This window comes from Nannospalax galili, unplaced genomic scaffold (assembly GCF_000622305.1).
Source record: "Nannospalax galili isolate Female #2095 unplaced genomic scaffold, S.galili_v1.0 scaffold175, whole genome shotgun sequence".
In the NCBI taxonomy this organism is placed as follows: domain Eukaryota; kingdom Metazoa; phylum Chordata; class Mammalia; order Rodentia; family Spalacidae; genus Nannospalax; species Nannospalax galili.
Genome location: NW_008336314.1, coordinates 1,498,289 through 1,522,833, shown reverse-complemented (window position 1 = coordinate 1,522,833; position 24,545 = coordinate 1,498,289). Strand labels below are relative to the sequence as shown.

General features: G+C 37.3%; 1 pseudogene; it reads right to left on the bottom strand.

Moving 5' to 3' along the window:
* LOC103732517 overlaps positions 1-15,180 on the bottom strand; it is a 94,790-nt pseudogene extending 79,610 nt beyond the window's left edge.
* Positions 15,181-24,545: the final 9,365 nt, after the last annotated feature.

Genomic DNA, 24,545 nt, shown 5'->3' with positions numbered 1-24,545 from the left:
CAGAATACTACAATGAGAACCACCCTGAAGAATCCCAGGATGCAGAATTTAAAAGCACAATCATAAACATGATCAAAGAACTTAAAGAAAATAAAGACAAACAACTCAAAGAACTCAAAGAGGAAATATATCAGCTTGTGATGGAAGTCCAAGAACATATAAATATGCACCTTAAAGAACTATCAAAAACAATTCAGGACTTGAAAAGCGAATTCACAAAAGAGATAGAAATAATGAAGAAAAGCCAAACAGAAATGAACTTGGGATTGAAAAACTCAATAAGCCAACTGGAAAGAACAGGAGAAAGCTTCACATGCAGAATATCAAGACTAGATGATAAAGTTGAAGATCTGGAGTCCTTAAGGAAAGACTATGTAAATTTTTTAAAAAAACACAAGATTGGAATATTCAGGAAATGTGGGACAACATGAATTGTCCAAATCTATGAAGTATAGGGATACAGGAAGGAGAAGACTCTCAGGGCAATGGCATTGAGCAGATCTTCAATAGGATTATAGAAGAAAATGTCCCTAAATTAAAGACAGACTTATAGAGATTCAAGAGGCACATAGAACACCAATTAGACATGACCAGAACAGAGACTCCCCAAGGCATATCATAGTGAAAACATTAAATGTACAGAACCGAGAGAGGGTACTGAAAGCTGCTAGAGAATAACAAGTTACACATAAAGGAAAACCCATCAGAATTACAGCTGACATTTCACTGCAAACTGTGAAAGCCAGAAGAGCCTGGACCATAGTATTCCCGCTTCTAAACAACTATGGATGCTGACCCTGAATACTTTATCAGGCAAAACTATCTATCATGGTTGAAGGCAAGTGGAAAAATTTTCATGACATGAATAGGCAGAAAGAATTCATGTCCACCAAACAAGCACTGCAGAGAATATTTGAAGCAATAAAAGGAACAAATTCAAAAATGAATATACCCAAGAGGCTAAAGAAAGAAAATCAAAGAAAGGTACAATAAAGGAAACACGAAATAGAGGCACAAACACAAAGAAATTAAAATGACAGTATCCAATACACATTTCCAAAAATAACACTAAATATCAATGGCCTCAACTCCCCCTCAAAAGACGCAGGCTATTGGAACAGATCAAGAAAGAAAAGCTGTCTTTTTATTGTCTTCAAGAAACTCATCTCACTTTCAAGGATAGACACTATCTTAAGATGAAAGGATTGAAAAAATAATCCAAGAAAATGACTCTAAGAATCAAGCAGGTATTGCAATTGTAATATCTGACAAAATACACTTCAAATTAAAATTAATCAGAAGAGATAAAGAGGGTTACTTCATTCTAATCAAAGGAACAAGTGACCATGAACATACATGCACCAAACTGTGGGGCACCCAATTTCATAAAATAGTGCTTCAGGATAATAAAACAGAGATTAACCCCAACTCAGTAACAGTAGGTGACGCCATTATCTTCAATAGACAGGTCAACTGGACAAAGAATAGAGAGACATCTGAATTAAATGACATCTTACAGGAAATGGACCTAACAGACATCTACAGAATATTCCACCCAAGCACCAAAGAATACACTTTATATTCAGCAGCCCATGCTAATTTTCCAAAAATAACGACATTCTGGGACACAAAACAAATCTCAACAAATATGAAAATGTTGAAATAATTCTATGCATTCTAGCAGACCACAGTGCAATAAAGGTTATAATCAACAGCAAAAGAAGCTCTAGTAACTACATGAACTCATGGAGATGAAGCAACATACTCCTGAATGATTAATAGGTCAAAGAAAGAAATTAAGAAAGAAATAAAAGTATTCCTGGAACTAAATGAAAATGAGAATACAACACAAGAAAACCTCTGGGACATGTTAAAAGCATCCTAGGAGGGAAGTTTAAGTCTCTTAGTGCCTATATTAAAAAATCAGAAGAGTACATGTAAATGACTGAACAACATAACTCAAGACTATGGAAAGACAAGAACAAACCAACCCAAATCTAGTAGAGAAGAAGAAATAGAAAAAGTTAGAGAAGAATCAATGAATAGAAACAAATAAAACAATATAAAAACTCAATGAATCTAAGAGTTGGTTCTTAAATGTTAAACAAGACAGACAGACCCTTAGCCCCATTACCAAATAACACAAAAGGGAAAATCAAAATCAGCAGAATCAGAAGATGAAAGGGGAAACATCACAACAGGCACCAAAAAACCCAGAACATCGTAAAGGAGTACTTTAAAAAAATCTATGCTTCATTAGATTTGAAAATCTAAAAGAAATGGGATGAATTTCTAAAATCATGGACACTGCCAAATTTAAGCCAAGAAGAGATCAACAACTTAAACAGACCCATAACAAATAAGGAATTTGAAACCTTAATACAAAACTTCCAGGCTAAAAAAAATCCCAGACTCAGATGGATTCACAGCAAAATTCTACAGACATTCAAAGAAGATCTACAACTAATACTGTTTAAATTATTCAAAAAGATAGAAACAGAGGGAGAATTCCCAAACTCCTTTTATGAAGCCAGCATCACTCTAATACCAAAACCAGATAAAGATATAACAAAAAACAAAAACTATAAACTAATATCTTAATGGACATAGATGCAAAGATACTCAACAAAATACAAAGCACGTACAAACACACATCAAAAAGATCATTCACCGTGATCAAGTTGGCTTTATCCCAGAGATGCAGGGATGGTTCAATACACATAAGTCAATAAATGAAATAAAACATATAAATGGGCTTAAATACAAAAACCACATGGTCATCTCAACAGATGCAGAAACAGCCTTTGACAAAATCCAGCATGCATTCATGTTAAAAGTCCTAGAAGGAATTGGTCTGGGGGAACATACCTCAACCCAATTAAAGCTATATACAGGAAACCCATATCCAACATCTTTCTAAATGGAGAAACTGGAAGCATTCCCATTAAAATTAGGAACCATACAGGGCTGTCCAGTACCTCCACTCTCAATATAGTGCTTGAGACTCTTGCAAGAGCAATAAGACAGTAAAAGGAGATTAAATGAGTAATAAACGGAAAAGAAGAGGTGAAATTATCTCTATTTTTAGACAATGTGATATTATACATAAGAGATCTGCAAAATTCCCTTGGAAACTGTTGGAAATGATTAATACTTTCAGTAAAGTGGCAGGTTACAAAATCAACTTACAAAAATCAGTAGCCTTTCTATATCAATAACAAGCAAACAGAAAAAGCATTCAAAGAAAACATTCTATTCACAATAGCTTCAAAAAATAAAATATTTAGGAATAAGCCTAACCAAAGACATTAAAGATCTTTACAAAGAAATTTCAAATTTCTGAAGAAAGAGATAGAGGAAGATACTAGGAGATGGAAAGATCTATGATGCTCATGGATTGTTAGAATCAATAATGTGAAAATGACCATCTTACCAAAAGCAATTTATAGATTCAATCCAATGTCAATCAAAATATTCACAACATTCTTCATAGAGCTTGAAAAATTATCCTCAAATTCATATGGAGTCACAGAAGACTCTGGATAGCCAAAGGAATCTTGGGCAAAAAGAACAATGCTGGAGGGGGAATCACCATACTAGATCTCAGATTATATTAAAGAGATATAGTCATAAAAACTGCATGGTACTGGCACAAGAATAGACATATAGATCAATGGAACACAAAAGAAGACCTAAACATGAGAACATGCAATTTCAGCCACCTGATATTTGACAAAGTTTCCAAGAACACAGAATGGAGGAAAGACAGCATCTTCCACAAACGGTTTTGGCAAAACTAGACCACCAACTGCAGAAGAATGAAAGTGGACCCTTAACTTTCACCCTACACAAAAGTCAACTCCAAATGGATAGAAGGCCTCAATATAAAAACCTGAAACTTGGAAATTGCTAGAAGAAAACATGGGCAGTACCCTCTAATATATTGGCATAGGAAAGGATTGTCTAAAGCAGATACCAGCTGCTCAGGAATTAAGGTCTATAATCAATAAATGGGACCCAATTAAACTACAAAGCTTCTCTATAGCAAAAGAAACAACCAAGGAAGGGAAGAGGAAACCCACTGAGTGGAAGAAAATCTTTACCAGGGATACATCTTACAGAGTATTAATATCCAGAATATATAAAGAACACACACACACACAAAACAAAGAAACAAGAAAATAAATGATCTAATAAAAAGATGGGCTATAGATGTGAACAGAGAGTTCTCAAATGAAGAAATAAGAATGGCTAAGAAGCACCTTAAAAAGTGCTCAACATCCTTAGTAATTAGTGAAATACAGATAAAAACCACTTTAAGATTCCATCTTACCTCAGTGAGACTGGCTAAGATCAGGAGAACGAAGGACTCCAAATGCTGGAGAGGATGCGGAGAAAGTGGAACATTCATTCACTGCTGGTGGGAATGCAAACTCATGTAACCACTATGGAAGGCAGTGTGGAGAATCCTCAAAAATCTAAAAATGAACCTACCATAGGATCCAGTGATACCACTCCTTGGCATATACCCAAAGGACTCATCGTACTGTAGAGACACCTGTACATCCATGTCTGTTGTGCTGTCTTCACAATAGCTAAGAAATGAAAACAACCTAACTATCCATCAACTGATGAATGGATAATGAAATGTGGTACATTTACACAATGGAGTTCTACCCAGCAATAAGAAAAGATGAAATTATGAAATTTTCAGAAAAATGGATGAAACTAGAGAGTGTTATACTAAGTGAAGTAACACAAACTCAGAAAAACAAGCAAAGTATGTTCTCCCTCATTTGAGGATTGTAGTACCAGTCCTTTATATGTGAGTATATATATTCTGATGTAACACCAGGAGCCAGGCAAATGGAAAGGATGCATGGAGGTAAAGGAAAAGGAAGAACTTGGGAGTCAGAGAGTAGGGAACAGATGTTATTGGGGGGAAGGTGGGAAAAGTGGGAGTGTCCAGCAGGGAGGAGAGGAGGGAGGGATATGCAAGGGGCCAGAGAGAGGGAGGTGGGGGGCTTGTGGGAGGCAAGTGGTATTGAGGGGAGGGTGTGTATAATGGAGGCACTGAAACTGGGGAGGGAGGAAGGAGGCCAGATGGGAGGAAAAGAGCAGAGAAAAATGAATCTTGGGGCCCTAGGAAACTGAGAGAGAAATATGCCCCCAAAACTCCATGAGAAATGCACATACAGAGTCTAACCACTAAAGCAAATGTATCTGGGAGCTGCTTAGCAAGGAGCACGGTGCCAGACAGAAGAGATCTCCCTTTGTGGTGAGATAATCTGGGAGACTCCTAAATTACACAGGCTACTGCCAAACTTCTTGGTTATCTCCAGAAACTACTAGATAAGACCCTACCTTTGAAGACAGGACATACTTCAGATACAGAACTTGGAGCAATGGAGCAGGAACTGACCTGGAAGCCTTCTCCCCAAAGTTTCATAATGCTAGATGATAATATCCAAACTTCCAAGGAACAAAACAATCAATGGCCCAACCCAGCCCCAAAGCCTAATAACCACAACAATCAGCATGGCAAACTACCTCTATTGGTGAAGTCTGGGGGACAGCCCACAGCTATCTAACTGGATTTAAAGTCCTTTCAATGGGAATGAACTCATGGGTGGCACTGTAAACTCAGCCCAATACACATGGCAGGACAGAACATAGATCCTAGAGAAAAACTTATCTCTTTCATACCTTTTGACAAATGAAATTTCTTACCATATGCTAACTATGTATCCTTATATTTACAGACAACAATACCTGATACCACTCATCAAAAAAGCTTTTACTTGCAACAGATGGAGGCTACTGCAGAATTCCACAATTGGTCAGACACCCAGAATATGTCTTAGAGATTCCCAGTTCTAGGTGACGCATCTACAGTTGAATTTCTACACCTAAGACTCATGGAACATAGTGAAACAAGGGGTAGAGAGATAACTAATGCATCCCTCAACTCTCACTAGTAAAGTTTTCTTATACTACAGAGTATGGTGCACACATAAGGCCACAACTGGCCAAGTTTTAAAGAATAAGAAACTGCAGAGTATTCATCGTTGGGTAGGACTCCTATATTGAACCTCATCCACTATGGCTCAGGGACCATTGTGGAAGAAGAGGCAGAAAGATTGTTGAGAGCCAGGGTTGGTTTATGAACACAGGGAAGCAGAGGCTTTCAGGCCACTGGAAGCTTGCACATGTGAACTTGTGGCACAGGACTCATACCAACTCAAATAAGGGCCTAGAGGGGAGGAGATAAACGGGTGGTGGGTGGGTTGGCCCCAAGAACTATTGGAGAATGATTGCTACTGGACGAGGGAGAGTATTCTTTATATACGATTTCTAGATGGGCTGACTAGACTCCATTGGACAAATTTACACTGAAGGACATCGGGGTACATATGTTTGACTGGATAGGACTTAACTTGTATGGGGGGAATACATGAGGTCTGATGGGGTGATTTGGGGGCATGAACGGGGGAATGGGTTCTAAATTTGATTAAAAATTGTATGAAATTACAAAAGCTCAATAAAAATTTTAAAAAAGAATTAAAGTAGCAATGTACAGCACAGTGGTGTAGGCTATGATCATCCTCTTAATAATCACAACCAATACATGTCTTGAGCACTTTTTATATGCCAGATACAATTCTAAATTCATTTATCGTAGTAATTACATATAGTAATCCACTTCATGAAATGGATTCAACTTTTAACATGATCACTTTATTAATGAGTATTATGAAGCTTTGTAATTGCCACAATTTTTTCAGGTGATACAGCTTTGGGCAATACGTATGCTTTACGTACATGCATGCATGTAAAATACTGAGACATTCTGAGGATGGCTGCATCCTCCCGTAACTATTAATTTTCTGTGTATACCATTCATATTCTTTCCTAGAAGAAAAAAACTTTCACTGAGTAATTAGGGGTGTAATAAAAAAATGAATTTAGAAACTTCCCTTTTAACTTTTCAGAAAGGATTTTACTATGTAATATATAAAGGTGTTTTATAAAATTAAAAGATTAAAAACTTTAGTTAACTGTTCAGAAAACATTATCAAAATAAATAATCACCAAAAAGTGATTAATTAAACATTATAGCAAAATATGCAATAAATGAATTAATTACATTCATAATTTAAATGAAATATACTTAACTGTTCATTTAAACACTAATAACAAGACTAATTCATAACGACTCATTGTGACCTTATACTTAGTCCCCCAGAGATTTTCAGTTTTTAGCATGTACCAGATCTAATTCCTGAGAAATTGGGACTAAAGCACATAATGAAATGCAGCAAAAATGTAAGAAGAGATACTGCATTGATGAGGAATAAGGAAGAGTGTGAGGATTCGTGGTGATGTTCCTTTGTGTATCAGTCCATTTAAAGAAACTCAGTAAAAAATAAAAAAAATCCTAGGCCTGAGTTTTACAATCTGAAAAATGTGAAGTCTGAGTCAGCTAAGACTGATATAGTGAAATCCTTCAGACTGGGAGCTTAAACATCAGACATTCCTTTTTCACAGTTCTGTGAAGGCTCATTTCCTGGTTTCAGATGGCTGTTTTCACGTTATGTTCTTAGGCAGCAGAGACAGAGAGAAAGAGAGAGGGGGAGAGAGAGAGAGAAAGAGAGAGAGCACTGGGTTATCTAGATTAGGTTAGTCTCTAGGCATGTCTGAGATGGATTATATAAATTAGTTTAATTGAGCTGGGAAGGCTCACTTTAACTGTGGGCTACATCACTCCATGGTTTGGGGTCCTAGACTGCATACAAAGGAGACAGCAAATTGAACACCAGTGTTCATCGCTCTCTGCTTCTTGACTGAAGATGCAATGTAACCAGAGTCTTCAAGCTCCTGCCACCATGACTTCTCCATTCAAGAGACCACGCCCTTGAACAGTGAACCAAAATGAAAACATCCTCTCTTCAGTTGCTTTGGTCAGGATGTTTTATCGCAGTGATGAGAAAGCTAATATACTGTCCTAATGTCTTCCAGAAGCCCTGTTTGCAGATACCATTCCATTAGGGAACATAAATATCCAGGCTATGCCATGAAAGAAGGGGTGATCCTTGAACTTTTGTCTATGCATGTGTTGTCAGTGTCCCCAGCCATTCCCTAGTGCAAGTCCATCCACAAAAGTTCAAGGGATCGCCTTCTTCTGGTCTCTGTGGGCATTTTATGACACTGGTGCACTTACAAAAGATTCATACATATAAAGTACAATAAATAAATTCAAAACAAATTAAAAATAAACCTCTTTCTCTAATGATTTCAGACTCTGTTTTGCACTTAAATATCAGAAGATGGAGAATTTCTCTTTTCCTGTGTTGTTCTCCTAACTTCTTATCCAGGAACCCACCGACAGAATGAGAGGGAAAGTATTATGGGCTATGGGCCTTAAGAAAAAAAAGAATGGCTTAAGGGGGGAAAAAATCACAGAATTAAAATGAGAAATTCTCACTCATGTGAGGAATTAATGAAAACCAGCCCAAGTGTGTCACAAATCCTGTCCAGCCCTAGTGCTGTACTAGAGTTTCCAGAGCTCGCACCAGAGTAAGGACAGAAGTATGGTTGATGCAAAAAAAACTGCTCAATTTTGCATGCTGGGCATCCAAAGCTTGCTAAGATAAAGGTCTTGATCTTAGAGTTCAGCCTGACATACAAACAAGTAGTGCATTATACATATATACAGCAGTTAGGTAAAATGTAGATCATAGTGGTGAATTTTAAAAGTCTGTAAGTTTGTTGACATGCCTCCCATTGAAAGGGATCCTTTTCCATGACCTTAAATCTGGGTGGACTGTGACCACTTTGAATGTAAATAAAGCTTCACTTTATCATTCTGATATCTGATTCTAGGTTGAAAAGAATAAGCAGCTCTCTACTTTGGTCTTACAGAGACCTATGATACAGATTAGAAAACCCTACAGGTTGCCTTGTTCTGAGGGACCATAAGGAGATGCCTTAAAATTACATGGAGAAACAGGGGGTTCCTTCTGAACCCTATCTTTCATCAATGTGCCTAGCTTGGAAATAAAATGCTAGACACTTAAAGCTGCCGTTAAATTAAAACAACAAGCATTTGTTTGCTTGCTTTTTTTCTGTAATGTAAGTCAGCCAATCACAATCATCTGAGTTTTAGCTAATCATAGGCATCCAACTGAGTCGACCATTTACACATAAAGCAAATCCTTAGCAATAGCCAATCAGACAGTTGCTTTATTTTACTTTCTTGGTCTTAGTGTTGCCTGATTCGTGACTCATTCTTCACTTAAATAAACTCTGTAAAAAAGTCATTTGTCTAAAGTTTTTCTTTTTCTTTAACACTGTATAGTCTCCAGTCACTCCAGTATCATCAACATACAGTATACGAACAAGAACCACCCAGCTGAGTCCTGCCTAAGTTCCTGACCCACATAATCAGGAAGTATAATAAAATATTCCTTTAAGTCACTTTGTTTTGAGGTAGTGGCTGCACATCAGTATATAACCAGAACAAAAGGAATGACTAATTTCATATGACACAAGTAAGCTATCTCAAATAGGGACCACTTGAGAATGGTGTTGAATGGCAAGCAGGGGGACTGCATTTCAGCTAATGTGAGAAAGTCTCTTTAGGCTGATGGAGCAGCAGGAGGATGGCAAAGAAGCTGGCATTTGGGGCAAGGATCATATCAAAGTTTTGGAAAACAAATATAGAAATATATGAGAAACTGGGGATTAGACTAGAAGTGGTAAGACCTTCACTCCAAACTCCTAATCACTTTAAACTAGATAGAGTCTGGATCGGGGAATGGGAGGGGTGTTTGGAATTGAGAACTCAGTTGTAAGATAATACCAATATGCCAAAGAAACTGTGGCAGTAATAATGAAGGCACAGAGGCAAGTTAAAACTCTGAGCCATTGAGGAATGGATTAGACAGATGAAGAAGGAAAAATTGAGTAGTGATTAACTCCTAGTTTTTAGACTTGGTGACTAAGTGGACAGCCATAACTGAAAAATCAAATGAGAAGAATTTCCATTTGAAAAGTTGTATTTCAAGTTCAATTCTAACTGTGTATTCTTTGAACATCTACTGAATAAGAAGTTCTTTAACTTAGAGCTCTTCACCCTCATCATACACACACACATACAGATTTGTGCATGTAAAGTACAAACGTGTGCACAGTAAGAGTACGTATCCACCCACAGAGATTCTGACATTCCCAATGAGTAGATGTTGAGTAAAACAAAATGTCAAGATAAAATAACCCAAATAAAACACATTAAGCAAAAGTGGATAAAGCCAGCAAAACTGAAGCCCAGAGTAATACTAATGTACAAAGGGTAGGTAGAGGGAGAATATGAGACTCCAGTTAGTAAAACATGCCATTGAAGATCACACTCGGAGCTGGATTACCCAGTCCAATTACTTAAAACTCCTTCATAAACCCCACCCAGTGATCTAGACTGCACTCCAGTGTACTTGTGATTGAACTGCTAATAATACCTAAGTGTTATGTGAATCCAAATAACTATGAATTTAGGTCTGGGGGTAGCAAGCTATAAATATATATAATTGCCTTTTTCATATGTGTGTATTCTCTACTCCTCACTCAAATGTGTTTAAAATAGCTTTTTCACCATCATATCAAATGATCCCTTGCTTATTTTCAATTCAATGTCACATGCCAAATAAAACTCAAGGGGTCAACTTTGTTTCATTTTATAAAATAATGACATGTTCTAAAGCTATAAAATCAGGATAGAAAGCCATCAGATTTTTCAATACATAACTGGAATTTTTTCATGAATGAAGTAGAAACTAAGAAAGAATTAGAAATAAATTTTATTTTATTAAGGACTATTGTAAACCCAGGACTTGAGAAGTGGAGTCAGGGGTTCGAGGCCGTGGTGAGGAATTCAATGCCAGCCTCAACTACTTGAAATGGTCTCAAAACAAACAAGCAAAAAATAAGAGAAAGAATGATTTGTTTTTGTCATTCTCAGTAGGAAGTGAATGCTTTAATAGAAACACCATTGCTAATACACAACTTGTTTGCTTTACTTTCCGATCAAGATGTTTAATCATTTTGAGAAGAAAATGTTCTTAACTTGACACTCCATGTTTTTAATATTAGAGGAGAAATACGATGGCTTTTGCTCACTTTTCTAGAGATCAGGATTTGGTAACAAAAACCCCATTTTTCTTTCTTTTTTTTCTCTGAGACCTTCAATCTCCTTTAAATGGAATATGGCCAATTCCTACTTGTGGAATAACCACAAGGCAATTAGAAGTTAAATTGTTGAGCAGCCCGCATCTAATTGAAGTCTCTCCATTTTAACTATTTTATTTTTAGCACCTGAAGCAGTCTGTAGCTTTTCTAGCCTGTAATCATGTTTATTTAAGAGTAGTGTAATCTTCAGTTAAGAAAATAAAACCTACCAGAACTCTCTACTGAATAGCAGAAAATGAGAATATGGGTGGCAGGATATTTTTTAGTTTTAATTTCCTTCAGTTTTCTGTACAAATGTTTCAGCCTGAGTTATGAGGTTCTGTCTTGAAGAGTTGCCTCTGTATAATGCTATGTACATGTGCATCTTCCTGTATTTAAGGAGACATCCAAACTGCTTTACTTTTCAGAAAGTTAGAGCCTGTAAATTCTGAGGATGCTGAGTAAGTTTTATTCTACAAGTTGTTCTCAGAGAACCATCATGTCTAAAACTCTGTTTTCTAGAAAACATAGGTAAAGTGCTTACAAAATATCCACTTTATTGTATTGTTTTCCAGAGAGTAAGCACTGTTACTTAGTAGAATTATTGACCCAGTCCAAAAGACCACCTGGAGAACACTTCGAGAGCACCTTTCTTCTCCATCACCTGCTCACACGGTTCTCCTATAGCACCTGCTACCATTTGGAACTGGAGTGTTCTCCAGAGGTTCACATACCACCAGTTGGTGGCTTAACTGGGGAGTGGCAGGACTTTTAAGAGCAGGGCCTAGGGGAAAGAAACAGTCATCATGGGCATGTCCCTGAAAAGCATCAAGGTATTAACCCTTTCCTCTCTAATTTTGTCTCCAAATAAATGGAGAGTGATCAGCTGTGCTCTACAATGATGTTTTGCCAGCAAATTCCAGAAAAATTGAAACCAACTGACCATGGACTGAAACCCATGAAATCATGAGCCCAAATAACCTTTTCTTTCTTTAAGTTGTTATGTGATATTTTGTTACAGTGAGACAAACCTGACAGACACATCCCCTGTGGTCAGCTTTGGTCCAGCCTCTCACTTATATTCTTCATAGGATTATCAACTTTAATTGTCAGAGCAACCTTATGCATTAGGTCATATTCTAATCTTCCTTTCATTGATATATGAATTCTGTCTTTTGCACCCCTAAAGAGGAAAAGGAAGTCTTAAACTAAAAAAATTATAGCATTTCTTTCATGCCACCGTTGCACTAATGGGCAGATTTTGCCAGATCATTCATCATTGCTCACAGGCTTCACAGCTTGGTAATACTGCTGATAACATTTCTCCTCAGCAGCCTGTAGCACCTTCAAGCACTATGAACTAGCCAGAAGCTTAATACTAATACAAGGGAGAAACAGCATCCCCTAGAAGGTCCTTAGCTTCATTCATAAAATAATTTAAGAATGAACTCAAACAGAAGCTTTAGGACAATTTTATTAGAATTTAAAGAAATATTCTCAGGGCAGGCAAGGTGTGAATCTTGGCAGCTTCTTTGAGGAATTAAATGGAAGGTAGAAGGAAAAAAGCCATGAGGGCATGCTGGATTAAAGACTGCATGGAGGTGAGGTCAGACAGTTGGCACACTAGCATGGAGCAACCAAGTCCCAGAGATGGGAAGAGTCTTTCTTAGAGAAAAACAGGAATCGCAGTGCAGAAAGGGCAGGAATTGAGGTCAGTGGAACCTGCATCTTCAGCCTCCTTCTCAAGCAAGCTCTCCCTTTTTGTCACCAATTGCTGCAGCTACTTGCTTGTTAGCAGCTTGTTAGCCAAGATGTGGCTTGGCTACATGTGGCTGTCCCCATACTGATGATGTTATCAACCAAGATGGTGACCAGATCACATGTTTACCTCCATCTCTGTGAGGTCATCAGTCAAGATGGTGACTAAGCCACATGGCTACCTTTTGCCTGTGGTGAGCTTGGCTCCAAGAGAGAATGAGTCAATCCCCCATCAAGGTTTGAACCACATGGGATCCACATATCTCACAGATTAAATGAGAATTGCTATTCCTTTTTGTTTTAGAAAATGTCCAGTTAACAATCTACAAAGAAGAGGATCAACACAGAGAAAACATTTCCTCCATGCTTCCAAGTGAAGCCAGCCATGGTCGACAGCACCTTTGATTTATCTTCACATAGATGGAACTGCTAAAAGAAAGGAGCCACATGCTCCTCCCAAGCCCATGTGACCCCTGAGGAACAGATCCTCAAATGGCTTTAAGAGTAAGGCCAACTGTATGGTCTTAAACACCCAAAAGGAAGTATAATCAAAGATTAAAGGGGTCAATATAATTTTTTAAAAGTCTGTGAGTATAGGTAAAGGCTACATAACAAGAAACAATGCCAGACAGGAGATATCTTCCTTTGAGTCATTGGCCAGGGTGGCCCAAGAAACTCCCATATATTAAGCCAGCATAGAACTGGGAAAATGAACAGCAGACCCCGAACTTATTATCTAAAGGAATATTGGCAACTGGTTGCTGCTAGATAAGGAAGAGCTTGTCTTTCTAAAACAAGGAACTGTAGATAGGCTGACTAGATTCAGCGGATGGACAAGCATTGGGGAATGGCTGGGGGCACCAACAACACAGTGGACAGTAACAGGGATGACAGAGTATATGGGTTCCAGTAAGGGGTGAGGGGAGCTATGGGAGAGTGCCACTTGGGATGTGGGTATATAGATGAATAAGATTGTTTGGAATGTTCTGTATGAAATATACACAAAAAATCAACAAATAAAAAATAAGTTATATTTGAGGAAGAAGCATAAAAATTTGCTTCATGTTAATTAGTTGAGGTGAAAAACATTGCCATTGAAATTTACCTGATGACTTCATATCCATGTTCAGGTGCCAAGGATCTCATAAAGTAACCGACTGTGACTAATAATAATCAGATACATAGAGATTAGGGATGCATGTACAAACATCTGTTAGTAACAATAAAAATGAGTTTTTCTGTATGAAACATAATATTTTAAAATGAAATGGAGATCTTTTTTAAAGGTTAAAACCTCATTCAATATTATGCCTTATAGGGTTTATACTGAGTTCAACATTGCATAACTGTATTAATTCAACTGTGAACCTAAAAATGCACAGCCAATTTTGAAAGAGATGCATCTTTGCTCTGGAAGTTGTTAGTGAATATGTTAATGCTGTAATGAAATGTTTGGGGTTTTTTTTGGTCTTTTTGAGACAGGGTCTTCTTTTAATCATGTGGTTATTATTAAATAAATAATTAAAAACAAAGAAAATGTCCAGTTAAGTTAGACTGATATAGCAGGAGAAAATCACCCTCAGATATATAGGCCCCAAAGAGCAAAGCAATGGAATTTCATGTTCTCAAAGCAAGGAAGGGAGAACATGTTTCATACCACAAAACAACAAGTAGTGTCCACTGGATACCCTCAGTCCTAGGTACAAGCTGTTCCTGGGAAATAAACAAGTGAAGAAGCAGGAGAAATGGAGAGCTGTGAACAGCACACATAATTGAACTGTTTTTCTTAGAGCACATGTCTTACCTCAGCATGGTGTGTGACTCTCCATGTCTGCCAAAAATTACATTCCTTAGATCCAGTTAGGAAAGCAGTTGCCTTTGAACCATATGGTCTAAGGAATGTTTACAGCCCAGGGCCTGGGCTTTCCAAGACCCTCTGATTGTTCGCTTTTCTCCAACTCCAGATTCTTCGAAAGAACCACTGTGGAGAAAACCCCAAAGCCTGAGAAGCTTAAAAGAGGGAAGAAAAAGGTTTTTGCTTTGTTTTACTTTTTTTTTCCTTCTTTCAGAGAAGCAAGCTGTTTAAGGCCAAATGCCCCAAGGCAAGCTAAAGGCACTTACCTGCCTAGCCATCAAATACCCATGCAAAAATCTCCTTGCAGAGCCAACAAATAATGCACTAGAATTTTGGGGTCCCTTCATGGTCGCCGTGATGATACAGGGGAGAACCAGTGTCCCAGAGAGGGGCCTTAATTTCATTCATTAAAGATTTTAAGAATGGACACACACACACACAGAAGCTTTAGGACAACTTTATTAGAAAACTCAAGGCAGGCAAGTTGTGAATCTTGGCAGTTGTCTCAAGGAGAAGAATGAAAGTGAGAAGGAAAAAAGCCATGAAGCCATGCTAGTATAGAGCCTGTATGGAGGTCAGACACTGGTTGGACTAGCAACCACATGGCAGGAGACAGAAGCTTTAGAGAAGAAGTAAAGAATCCCAAAACATTGGAGCAGCCCAAAGCATTAGGGAAAGCATGTTAAGAAAAGATATATGAAGAAGAAAAAGAGAGAGATTGCACTTTTCTGAAGAATTATGGACAGACACATGTCTTATACCCAGATCCACAAGAACTGCACTAGGAGGCAGTGATTTCTGAGCAAGAAAAGCTCGCCATCTCTTTAATGCATTAGGTATTCTGCTCATTTCTTTAGCATAATTTAACGTGAGCCTGCACTAGGGGTGATCCTATGACCAGGTGATTGATCAGTGAGACTGGAAAATTGGGTCTTTATCCAGACCATAGATTTTCTAGTCTTGATCAATTATTCTTATGGGGCCTTTTTACTACTCCAACAATACCAACTTTATTTCTCCATGTTTTGTGATTCAAATGTGTGGTATGTCTAGCAATAGGATCTTATCTTCTAACTGTGGCAATAACTTGTTTTATTTTGTGTGTCTATGTGAAAACCTGACCAACAAATTAAAGAGTAAAATCCAACACCTAGGAAAAAAAATTATAGCATTTAAATTATTAAAAACTATTTAGATGACACTGCTTTTATAAAGAAAATAAAGGGGCTGGAGAGATTGCTCAGTGGTCAAGAGAACTGACTGTTCTTACAGAGGACACGGGTTCAGTTTCCAGCACCCACATTGTAGCTAACTATAGTCAGTAACTCTAGTTCCAGGGGATCTGACACAGCCCTTGTGGCCTCTGTGGGCACTGCATGTGAGGATGCACTTACACATGCAGGTAAAATGTCATATATATAAAATAAAGAAATAATAAAGAAAATACTTTAAAAGTAAAGAAAAAAAGAAAATATAGAGGAAAATAACTAAAATAATGAACTGTCTAGATCTCCTTAACTTGGTAACTACTGCCTTAAATGAAGGGGCAGAACAGGTTTCACGGAAGCATGACTCATACAGAAAAGGGAAACTGTGCACTGACCAATCTGTGAGTTTCAACGAATGACCATCCCTTAGTAGCCAGCACCCACATGAAGAACGCCTACCTCAGCTGCCTCTTGAGTTCCCTTGATGGCCTTCATTCCATGCCTGTGCCTCCCTCCACAGAAGACTCTGTTCCTACAACTCCCCAAGTAATCCTTTCCTTACCTTCTTTTCTGACATTTGTGAGTAGTTTTGCTTTAAGTATCATTTTGTTTTCCATTTTGAAGACAATTCAAACTTATAGGAAAACCAGCAGTGATCAGCTATCAATAGTTCCTCAGTTACGCTTGGGACCTCCTGTCGATTTCCCCAGTTGTATGCTTGTTTTTATCTGACTGAATTTGTATGGGTTTTGTGCATGCTGTCACTATTGCTGTAAGTTCATATGAGCAAGTTCCCAGAAGCTGGGGGACTCTATTTCTATATGGTCATGGACCACCCTCTGGCTCTTACAGTCTTTCTGCATCCTCTTCTGAAGTTGTGCCTGGGTGGATGAGGTTTAATATAGGAGTCCTATCCATTGATGTGCACTCTACAATGTCTCATTTTCTACACATTGACCCGTTTTGGTCTTCTGTGTGCATCACCCTCTGTTGCATGAGGAAGCTCCTCTGGGAAGAGTTGAGAGATGCATCAGTCTTCTCTGTACCCCTTGTTCCACTATGTTTCACAAGCCTTAGGTGAGAGGTTCCATTGTGTATGTGTCACTTAGAGTTGGGCATCTCATAGACACATATTCTCTGTGTGTGGCCAGTTCTGGAACTCTGTAATAGTCTCTGTTCATTGCAAAGGAAGTTTCTTTGATGAGTGTTGACTGGTTATACTTGTCCCTGGAGGCTGGAAGCTGAGTCAGGCACCTTCAAGCTGTCTCAGAGACAGTGGTCCAAAGACGAAGGAAAGGGGCTCAGTTGGGTTTTACGTGATTAAAAAGTTAATTGTTAAATGGCAGAATATTGTTTTGAAATCAACAAACTTACATTCTTTATCATTATTCATGTTAAAAGAAATCAAAATATCAATATCATTTTCTTAAGAGAGAAATGTAAGTCAGATGTAATCCCAGCACTCAGGAAACTGAGGCAGGACAATCACCACAAGCTTCACTTATGCACTTGAAAACTTTATATAGTATTTTTAGCAAGATGTGTGTTCTGACTATGATGTGTTATGTGAGATCAGGTGTAGAACTCTCCACTTGTAGCATCATGTTGGTGTTCAATTTTTTTCTGATTTTAGAGAATTTTATATCTCTGACTTTTATTTATCAATGAGCAAATTAATCTATAGTGCAATCACAGAGGCTAGACATGGGCTTGAATCCTGGTAGACAGACTGTAGGCTAGTACCTGAATACAACACAGGCTGTAGACATACAGCGACTCAGTTCCTCAGATGATTTCAACAGATCTAAACCTGTAACTTCTGGCTGATGCAGAGTTGTCAGAAGCAGCCCTGAAAAATGCTAGGGGGTAGAATCAATTCTAAAAAGAAACCTTGTTTTGCTTAGAGCCATCAAACAGTAATCACATGCATTGGTATCTAAAAGCACTTTATAATTTGTCAAAAGTAAAAGAGGGAAGAGAAAGTACAGAGGTGAAGAGAGCATGGACTTTGAAACCATAGGGTTTGATATTGCTCCAAGCTTTCCTTGCTCTGAGGCAATTAGATTGCTTCAAGGATTTTTGGTGTAGTATTCCCAGGCATCTCGCTACTCATGACTATTCCTCTGACCAAAGTCTGACTGTGAATTTTCTCTGTCCAATTCCCAAGGACCTTTGTTCTCTACTGATTTCAAGTGTTCCAATCTCTGTCTTTAAGCTTCCCTAAGAAGTGTTAAGGCTGTGAAAAAAGAGAACTTCATTTCCTAAACTCTTGGAATTATTCTTCACCCCTCTCCTCCCTCTTCATCCCCAGTCTTTGCATTCTCTTATCATGTTTATGGACATAAATATTTAAATAAGAATATCCAACAAGCATGATCATTGATCATTACTAGCCCCTTAGTTTACACAGCTGAGCAACTCTCAGACAATGCATATCCCACTAGACCTTCTGGAGTATCACTATGTCCCCTTCCTTGCTCACACACTCACCTCCTAACATTTTTACCCCATGGATAATTTTCTCTCTACGATACTCATCCTACACACTCTCATCAAAATACCCTATGCAACTTGTCAATCAAAATTTTCTGTTAGCCTCTATGTTAAACACAAAGCTATGATTTCTACTATGGCATTTGAGAGGCAGAGTACCTTAACTCTTAAAATCAAAGGCTCTGGCCTCAAATGTTTATGACTAGACTCTGGGTCTACCACTTATGTGCTGCAAAACTTGAGAAACTTTCTTGGTATATTGGAACTTCAATTATTTCATCCGTAAAATGAAGATAGTAATAGTGCCTTCTTTATGGAGTAGTTGAAAGGATGCAATGTAAAAATATCTATTTGGCAATTTAACCACTGCTATATAATATCATATTCGTGGGAAATTTCTAATGATTAGTATCCAGTATTATACCATGGTAACCATACAGCCCAAAGTACCACTGTGGTTGTTCTTGAATAGCAATAACACTTTGCTATGTCCTTCTTTTTGGTTACCCCTGTTTAGATGCTTTGCTCTCATTCCATCTTTCTAGATTCATTTCTGTCTCTGATAAAACACTCTAACAAAAGCAACTAAGGGAAGAAAAGCATTTATTAAAGCATACAGGTTGCGGTCTACCACTGAGGAAATTCAGGGCAGGAAATCAAGGAGGAATCTGAAGGCACGCCTGCCACATATTACTGCTGATCGAGGAACTCAGTCACAGCCAAGGAAGTGGAGCAGAAACCATGGACGAATGCTGCTTGCTGGCTCACCAGCAGTCTGCTTATACTTAGCTCGCTTTTTATACAGTTCAGGATCACATGGCCAGGCAGTGGTGCTGCCCACAGTGGGCTGGACACTCCTACACCAGCTGAAAATGAACACAATCTCCCATAGACATGTTCACAGGCCAATATAATGCTGGGCTTCATAAAGATGAATTTTTAAAGTTTGTCATGCACTTTGCCTGTATTCACCTCTCCCTGTCCCACTAGACTCCATCTTTCTCTCAGTCTCTTTTCTGTGTATATACATATATATGGTTTTATATGATTATATAGTATCCTGGGTCTACAGATAAGATAACATGATATTTTTCATTGTGAGTCTAACTTATTTGCTAATATAATGATCTCTAGTTCTGCCTACTTTCTAGAAAGTGTTATAATTTCATTCTTTAGGACTGAAAAAAGACTCCATTGTGTATCCATGCCATATGTTTTTATCCATAACTTTGTGGATAGGATCCTAGGCTAATTTCATAGCTTAGATAGTGTGAATAGTACGGTAATAAATATGAAATTTCATGTGTCTGTTTGTTATGATGATGTATCCTTTAGACACATACCTAGTTAGGTCATGAAGTAGCTCAGTTTTTACTGTTGGGAAGAACCTCTGTATTGATTTCCATGGTGAGAAATTTATGTTTCCAACAGTGTGTATTCCCCCCATCCTCACCAGCAGTTGCTGTTATTTATTTTCTTAATTATAGCTACTGTCCCCAGGGCCAGATGAAATCTCTATGTGGTTTCCTAAATGACTAAGTATATTGAGTATTTTTCATGTGTTTGTTGGTCACTTGTATTTCATCTTTTGAGGAATCTCTTTTCACTGATACCTTTATTGATTGGGCTTTTGAAGGGTTATGTCTAGTTTTTGTTAGTTCTTTATGTAGTCTAGATACTAATTTTCTGTCAAATGTATAAATAAAAAATATTTTTCCCATTCTGTATGCGCTCTCTGATTTATTTTTTTCTTTGCTGTGCAGAAGCTTCTTAATTTTATTCAATTCCATTTGCCAATTTACTGAGCTACTTTACAGAAAGTCTTTATATATGGTTCTATATTTTGAATTGTTTTACCTATGTTTTTATATAACAATCTCAGAGTTTCAAGTCTTATATTAAGATCTTTGATCAAGTTTTGAATTGATTATCTTATGGGGCAAAAGACAGAGACCTGTAGCTTCATTCTCTATATGTGTGTATTCAGGTTTCCCAGCCCCGTTGTTAACAAAGCTACCTTTCTCTAATGCTTTTGGAAACTTTGTGAAAAAAAAATAGGTGATTATAGCTGTGTAAGTTTAATTCTGTGTCCTCTACTGTATTCCATTGGTTAATATATCTGTTTTTGTGTTTTGTGTTATATGCTGTTTTTGTTATGATGGCTATTTACTATAACTTGAGATAAAGCATTGTGAAATTTCCGGTATTTCTCTGTCTATAAAGAATCGCTTTAGCTGTTCTGGGTCTTTTGTGATGCTATATGAATTTTAGGATAGTTTTAACAATTTCTGTGAAGGATATCATTGGAATTTTTATGGAAATTACATTTCATTTCAGCAGTTTTATATTTTGCCAATTCATGAGCATGGGAACTCTTTCCACCTTTTAGTGTTTTCTTCAGTTTCTTCCAATTTAATTTCAAGTTTCATTGTGGAGGTCTCCTGCCTCCTTGGTTAAGATTATTCCTAGATATTTAGTATGTTAAGCTACCACAAATGGGATTTTTTCCCCTGATTCTTTTCTCAGTATGTTTCCTATTTGTATACAGAAAATCTACTGAATTTTGTATGTCAATTTTATATCTTGCTACTTTGCTGAAGATGTTAAATAGTTCTAAGATTTTTCTGATGGAGCTTTTGGGGTCTCCTTTGTAAGGATTTTGTCATCTTCAAAAAAGGACAATTTGATTTCTTCCATTCCCATGTGTATCTGTTTTATTTACTTCTCTTGTCCTATTACTTTAGTTAAGATTTCAAGGACTGCATTGGCTAGGTGCGAAGAAAGTGGACATCTTCGTTTTGTTCTTGATTTTAGAAGGAATGCTTTTCTCCACTTGTTATAAAGTTAGCTATCGATTTGTTGTATTTAACCTTTATATGTTGGGACATTTTCCTTCTATTTCTGGTTTCTTTGGGGCTATTATCATGATACGGCATTAGATTTAGTCAAAGACCTTTCCTTTACCCATTGACATGATTAAGTGATTTCTATCCTTGTGTCTACTAATATAATTTATGATATTTATTTATACATGATTATTTGAGGCATCTTTGATTGTTTTTGAGACAGGGTCTCTCTGTAGCCCCAATTAGCCTTGAACTCATTGTGTAGACCAGGCTGGACTTGATCTCCCAGAAATCCACCTGCCCCTGCCTCTGCCTCTGGAGTGCTGGAATTAAAAGTGTGCACTTTCGCAACTGTGTAGTAAGTATACTTACCAAAAATACCTAATCAGAAATCATCACAGTGTAATGATCAGGTTAAATTAAACTGTCAGTCATGAATGATGGCACACACCTGTAATCTCAGAACTTCAGAGAAAAAGATAGCTAGATGAGGAACTCAAGATCTATCCAGTGGGTTGGAAGTCAGCCTGGCCTACATGAGACCCTGTCTCAACCCCTTTCCAAATTGTTCTGCATTTGGCAACCGCTTTAACTCTTCTTAAACATTAGTAAGAATTAGTAAATTATAAAATCTAAATAGTAAGAATTAGTAATTATGAAATCATGAATGAAATAAGGCTGTTTAATGTCTTTGTCAAAGAGACAAAAGACATGACAACCAAACAAATGCACCATATGATTTGCATAAGGTCTAAACTTAAAGGTGATTAATGGGCATCTGTGTGGTGAATAGAAGAGTGAGACCATGGATAGCGGGGGAAATTTGAATACAGGTTTCATTTTAGGTATCATTATTTTCCTGAGTTAAGCTTATTAGATTTAGTAATTGACTATATAGAAACATATCTACATCCTTAGTAAATATCTGCTAAGACAACTGGGGAGAAGAATTGCATGATATATACAATTTATCCTGAAATGCTTTCAGTAAATTATACATCGAAAAAGAAGTTGATGTCGTGTTTGCAGTTTGAGATTGCTTACAGTTGTGAATTTATGTGAATGATGTTCAATGTAGTCTTCCTCCATTTTTTCAAAATAAAAAAGTTAAGACAGCATAAAGTTGAGCAATATTTTTAAATAGACAAAGTTTGTAATCATCAATATTTTGAAATTTACTTTAAAATCAGTGATACAAGTGACAAGATTTTAAAAAATCACTTTATATTTATTTAGCATCTATTAAGTACCTAATATGTTTCATAATTATGAATATTTCATAAATAAAGATAGGCTATTAGGCATTATTATTCTGAATGTAGGGATAAGATAAATGAAGCTTAGTGAGTTTAAGCAATTTGACAAGGTCCAAAGCTAATACTTTAATTCCAGTCCAGCATCTAAAACTCATATCCTCTTGATTCTACCAGAATCTACTAGTCAAAGTTAAAGTCTGAGTTGTGGACTCAGGCAGTTTGTTTCTATCTTTGACCAGATGTGTGATTTGGGAAAAGTTGCATAAAGTGAACACAATATGTAGAATACCTATACTGTAGATTATGTTGTAAAGCTAAAGCCATTGAAACTACTTAGTATAGTTTTAAGCATGCAGCAGAGGCTAGATAAGCATCCACTGGAAGACTCCTGCTTTTATGTGTGTTTTCTCATCCTTATGTGTTCAGTGCAACAATCATGCAAGGCAAGCTCCTCCAACTAATGCAAAAGGTACAATAAGGACCCCAAGATTTAAACCTAGGTCTCTGTAACACCAGAACCTGTACTTAGTCTTCAGTGTGGCACACTGAAGCATTTTCTAAGTACATTATCCTAATATTTTTTGAATAAATAACTTATTGAGAATTTCATATATGCATATAAGGTGTTTTGATCAAATCCATGCCCACTCTTTCCCCTCCAAATCCTCTGATATTTTTCTGGCTTCTGCAGGCCCCTTAACTAACATGTACATACCCACAGGCACAGACACTGACACGCCCACATACATACACATACACATACATAATTTGAAATAGAAATAAAATAATAAAATATAAAGCTATTTTTTTCTTTGATTTATTTATTTATTTTTATGGGGCTTTTGGCTACTATAACATTCCCCCCTCTGAAGAGGTAACCTTAAAATCTTTTACGGATTAAATAAAAGTGCCCAAATATTTACGACGACATTTTTGGCCTTTGGAACAGAGTATGATGCTAAGAGGCCAAAGGACATTGGGAGTTTTAGCCAAGAAACTGGCTACTTTTCTTTGGGGTCTTTTTAACCCTAACTGCCTAGCTAATTCCTACCTCCTATTCTTATCACATCATCCTCTGAAGAGGTTACCCAAATTGCCAATAGGGAATTGGGACAGAGACCACTCTGGCTTCTTCCATCCTGAACGGGGGCACAGGGTGAGGCAATTGGAGCTTCAGTGTTTCTATAAAAGACTCCCAAATTATATATCTCTTATCTCTAAGGGGAAAAGAAAGTCCTTAACTGGTGAATAAGAGATGTGAAGGAGGAGTAAAGGCAAGATAATTAGCAGTAGTATAAGCTTTAGACAGGGAACTAGAAAAAAGTCAGAACAGGGCAATTTTCAAATGTTCATATGAGAGTACACTGGAATTTCTTGAAAAGGGCTTCAAAGCACCCCTCTATTGAGTTCCTCCTCATTTTTTCTTTGGTCTTCCAAGGCTGCACTCTAGAGTGATGGATTTGGGATTTGCTTTCAGGCACTTTGATAGCTGTTGGCCTGGGTAGAATCAGTGTCAGTTCCGCTCAAAGGAGTCTAGACAGGGGGAGAAAAAAAATTTATCCATAATTTTAGAACAATAGCTGCTTGTCTCCCTTAACTACAAGTGGGCACTATAGTATTGGAGACCAAGATTTGAAATATTACATCTGAGCAGAACTTTCTGGTTAGGAACAAAATCATCAATGAGAAATAATTGTCCAACTTTTTATACGGACTTAAGCCAAATGTCTGGGAAGTGTAATCCTTTGAACGCTAGTTTCTTTTATTTTTTTCCCCACTTAATTGTTTATTTAACAACCACATACTTAGAAGAAGCATATCATTACAAGAGCATTGACATATTCAATAACAATTTTCTGAGCTAAGATGCATCTTTTTCAAAATTGGCTGTAAATTTTTAGGTTTACAG